Source organism: Petaurus breviceps, unplaced genomic scaffold (assembly GCF_028583685.1).
Source record: "Petaurus breviceps papuanus isolate PSGF00001 unplaced genomic scaffold, PetGlider_PUasm1.0 183, whole genome shotgun sequence".
In the NCBI taxonomy this organism is placed as follows: Eukaryota; Metazoa; Chordata; class Mammalia; order Diprotodontia; family Petauridae; genus Petaurus; species Petaurus breviceps.
Window position 1 is genome coordinate 24795072 of NW_027185791.1, and position 5278 is coordinate 24800349.

Sequence of the window (5278 nt, forward strand, 5' to 3'; positions counted from 1 at the left end):
GAGACAAGGCTTAGCAAGGCCATAAGATACATTGCCAGTCCCTTCATGAATTTATCCTCTGTCTGTAGAACAGTCCTAGAACCCCTGAACACATTAGCAAAGCCCTCTCCCAGGATTTCTGTAAACATACAACAAGAAAATCCTTCTTCAGGGCTTCTGAACCAACAGAAAGGCTCCCAGACCCCTGCAACAACAGCACTGTCCCTCACCAGTGGACAGTATTCACTCTGTCTGCCGGACAGTCTCCAGACCCCTGCAACAACAGTACTGTCCCTCAGCAGTGGACAGTATTCACTCTCAACAACAGTACTGTCCCTCACCAGTGGACAGTATTCACTCTCTGTCTGCAGGACAGTCGCAGGCCTTCTTAGCGAACAGCCAGGTTCCAGGACTTCTTCAACAAAAGGACAGTCTTTCACCAGTGGACAAATCTGGCAAAATAACATCAAAACAGACAGACAAAGTATCAGCAAAACAGCCATGTCTCCTCAGTCCTTGGCAGCTCAGGGGGCAGGTCTCAAAAGTCCAGGGCAATTCAAAGCGGCCACCAGCAATTCTCTTAGTCTCTCTCTCTCTCTCCACGAGGTGCTGCTTCCAAAAAAAAGATCTTCCGCCTCTCTCTAGTGTCTCTCCAAATCTACCTTCACCAGCTCCTCCCACTTCAGGACTTTCTTTTCACATCAACAAGCCCATCCCACAGGTGGGATTAACAAACTCTGGGTTTTAATACAATCAATTTGAAAACCAAGCCTATACAGGGGAATCTTTAATTGCCATTATTATCACAGACCCATGCCTGGGAGCTGAGAACTTCCTGTTGGACATGCTGCTACTGTTACACCTGTGCCTGCCACCAAGGCGGGTTGGAAGAGACTCATCAGATATTTTCTTCATCTGTTGAGATAGTGATATAATATTTGCATTTTTTTAATTTACATTGTTAATTGTGCTAATGTTTTTCCTACTATTGAACAATCCCTACATTCTTGGTATAAATTCTGCCAGATCATAGGGTATGACCTTAGTCATATATTGCTATAAACTCCTTGTTAATATTAATTTGTAATTTTTGCATGGAGATTCATTAAATTTATCTATAGTATTTTTCTCTATATCTAGTCTTCCCAGTTAAAATATTAAAAACATATCTGTAAAGGGGAGCCATGATGACAGAGTAAAAACAGGACTTCCTCATGGCACCAGCTCACATCATCCCCAATACAAATAAAAACAAAATAATAATTCAAAACTAATTTTAGAGCTACAGGCCCCACAAAGTGACAGAGAGAAACAAATATCCCACTGAATGCAGCAATCTGCAATCTGGAAGCAGAAATTTACCATGGCAAATAGCTCAAAAGTCACTTAATTGGCTGGCAAGATGAAAAAGCAGAGGAATTATGAAGAGTCAATAGAATACCTTTTTGGGGAGAAAAATGACCAAAGCATGGCACAGGCAGAAGACAATGAAGTCAGAACTCTTACATCAAAAGTTTCAAAGAAAAATATAAATGGGCTACAGGACATGGAGGAGCTCAAGAAGGATTTTGAAAATCAAGTAAAAGAAGTGGAGGAAAAATTGGGTAGAGAAATAAGAATGATGCAAGATAATCATGAAACCTAGTCAAGAGCCTGCTGAAGGAGACCCCAAAAAACACTGAAGAAAATAGCACCTTAAAAAAGACAAATTTGACAGATAGAAAAGGAATTTCAAAAAGTCAGTGAAGAAAATAAATCCTTCAAAATTAGACTGGAAGAATTAGAAAATAATGACTTTACGAGAAATCAAGATACTATAAAACATATCCAAACAATTGAAAAAATAGAAGGCAATGTGAAATATCTCATTGCAAAAACCATTGCCTTGGAAAATAGATCCAACAGAGATAATTTAAAAATTATTCCCTGAAAATTAAAAATAATTACCTGAAAGCCATGATAAAAAAAGAGCCTAGGCACCACCTTTCAAGAAATTATCAAAATTGTCCTGTTATTCTAGAACCATAGGGCAAAATAGAAATTGAAAGAATTCAGCAATCTCCTCTTGAGAAAGATCCCAAAAAGAAAACTGCTAGGAATATAATAGCCAAAGTCCAGAGGATCAGGCCAAGGAAAAAATACTGCAAGTAGAAAGAAAGAAATAACTTCAGCATTGTGGAAACACAATCAGGATAACACAAGACCTAGCAGTTTCTACGTGAAGGGATTGAAGGTCTTGGAATATGATATTCCAGTGTTGAAAGGAGCTAGGATTTAAACAAAGAATCACCTACCCAGAAAAACTGAATATAATGCTTCAAGGGGAAATTATGGTCATTCAATGAAATAGAAGTTTTTCTTTTTTTTTCCATCTTCCAAATGGTTTATTAAGTTCTGATTTACATCATTCATTTCTGCCAGATTTTGTGTTACAAATGTCTCCCTGTTATTCCCTTACCCACTGCTCCAAAATAGAAGTGCCACAGAATATCCCCTTCCCCAATCTGTTATCTCACATGTTTTCTCCCATTCTGCCTTTCAACTTTTCCAGTGGATTTCTATGCCCTACTGCCTGTATATCTTATTTGAAAATTGCATGTAAAATACTATTAAAAATATTATATATATATATATATACACACATATATATATATATATATATATATATATATATATAGAGAGAGAGAGAGAGAGAGAGAGAGAGAGAGAGAGATGTTTAAATATATGATTTTAAAACTTTGATTTCCAAATTCATTCCCTTCATCCCTTGGCACCCACACTTACTGGGAAGATCAGCATTTCAGTATAGATTGTACATTTGTGGCTAATGCTAAACAATAACATAGTAGATATATTGTAAAAGAAAGACTATATTTCCCTCCCTCCTATCCCACCTCTCACTTGTTATATTCTCTACTTTGATCCCGTCCCTTTTCAAAAATGGGTATTTCTAACCTCCCTCCCCACCCCCAGCCTGCCCTCCCTTTCATCATCCTCCCTCTTATCCCCTTCCCCCCTTACTCTCCTGGAGGGTGAGATACCCTATTTAATGTGTATTTCATTCCATCCGTGAGCGAAATTCAAGGGGAATAAGGTTGACCCATTCCATTTTGCCTTCCTAATATTCCCATCCATTGTAACCATTTTCTCTTGCTTCTTCTGTATGAGACAGTTTACCACATTCTCTCTCTCCCCATCTCCTCTCAATATATTCCTCTCTCACATCTTAATTTCACCTTTTAAGTATCATCCCTTCCTGTTAAATTGGTCCTATGCCCTCTATGTATGTATACCTATAAATATGTATACACACATTCACATATGTATTCATATGCCCATATACCCTCATATATATATATATATATATATACACACACAAATATATGTGTGTGTATGTATATATATATTCCCTTCAAATACTGAGAAAAGTTTCATAAGTAACAATTATTGTTTTCCATGTCGGAATGTTAATAGTTCAACTTTGATAAGTTCCTTTTGATTTCTTTTTCCTTTTTTACCTTCTAATGCATCTCTTGCTTCTTGTATCTGAATTTCAATTTTTTTTCAACTCTTTTTTTCAGCAATAAAGCTTAAACGTTGTCTATTCCACGGAATGACCATATTTTCCCCAGAGACATGATACTCAGTTTTACTGGGTAGGTGACTCTTGGTTTTAATCCCACCTCCTTTGATCTATGGAATAACATATTCCAAGCCCCTTGATCCCTCAGTGTAGAAGCTTCCAGATTCTGGGTTATCCTGATTTTGTTGCCACAAAATTCAAATTGTTTCTTCCTGGCTGCTTGTAATGTTCTGTCTTTATTCTGGGAAATCCATAACATTGCTATAACATTCTTAGTAGTTTTCTTTTTGGGATCTTTTTCAGGAGGTTATCAATGGATTTTTCCAAGCTCTGTTTTGCCCTCTGGTTCTAAAACATAAGGGCAGTTTTCCTTGAGAATTTCTTGCAAGATGATCTCTAGGTTCTTTTTTTGATTATGGTTTCAGGTGGTCCAATAATTTTTTAAGTGTTTCTCCTGGATCTATTCTCCAGGTCAGTGGTTTTCCTAATGAGATATTTCTTTTTAACTTCTATTTTTTTTTTCATTTCTTAGGATCTGTTTAATAATATCTTGATTTCTCATAGAGTCACTAGTTTCCATTTGCTCCAATCTAATTCTGAAGGAATGTATCTCCTCAGTGAACGTTTTTTTTTTTTTAAGTAATCAGGGTTAAGTTACTTGCTCAAGGTTACAAGGCCAGTTATTTCTGGGTGCGGTGCTAATTATCTGAGCCCGGATTTGATCCCCAGGTGATCCCGACACTGGGGCTGGTGATCTTACTCTCTGAGCCACCTGGCCACCCCTTTCTCAGTCAACTTTTGAGATACTTTTTCCATCTTGCAAAATCAGCTTTTTAAGGCATTCTTCTCATTGTCTTTTTGAGCCTCTTTTGTCATTTGAGTTAGTCTATTTTTAAAAGTTTTATTTTCTTCAGTCAGTTTGTTGACTCTCATTTTATAATTTTCTTGCAACGTTCTCATTTCTCTTCCCAATTTTTCCTCCACTTCTCTTATTTGGTTTTCAAAATCCTTCTTAACGTCCTCTATTTCTTGTAAACAACTCATTTTTCTTGGAAGCTTTTGGTGCACAAGTTTTGATTTCACCGTCTTCCTCCTGTTCCATGCTTTGATCCTTTTTCTCCCCAAAATAGGAGTGTAGAGTTGGGTTCCTTTGCTTCATTTGCTTCCCTTGTTTGTTCATGTTGCAATTAAATTACTTGACTTTTGGGGCTTTTTGCCACTGTATTACTTTGCTACCAGACAGGCGAGCTTTGTCCCAATCCCTGGGGTTTTCTCAGCTGCTTTAGGTATTAGTTGGCTGCCCTCTCAGAAGCCTCCACATGTTCTGGCCCCTGATCACACACCCCAGGACCTCAACCCTAGACTGCAATCCAGGTCCAAGCAGGTTAAAGCAAAAGCTAGTACTCATCAGATTGGTCTCTTCGTCCCTCTACAATCTGCAGGCCAGTAGCAGATGCAGCCACATGGCTGAGGCTTCAAGCCTGCTGCCCCTCATCTGCTTCTCACCCCAAGGGAAAAGGCCAACCACACTCTGAACTACTGGATCCCAAAGTCCACACTGCATGGACCTCTCACTTTATCCTTAGAATCTATGTGTTGATAATTCTGGAAACCAACACAGCTTCTGGCTATCTGAAGTCTCTCCAGCCAGTGGCTGGTCAAATCCACCCTGAGGCCAAGACCTCTGACTCATGCAGGACTGGGGTAAGAGCCAAG

At 38.5% G+C, this 5278-nt stretch overlaps 1 pseudogene; it reads right to left on the reverse strand.

Moving 5' to 3' along the window:
• LOC138160942 (large ribosomal subunit protein uL3 pseudogene) overlaps positions 1–825 on the reverse strand; it is a 1969-nt pseudogene extending 1144 nt beyond the window's left edge.
• Positions 826–5278: the final 4453 nt, after the last annotated feature.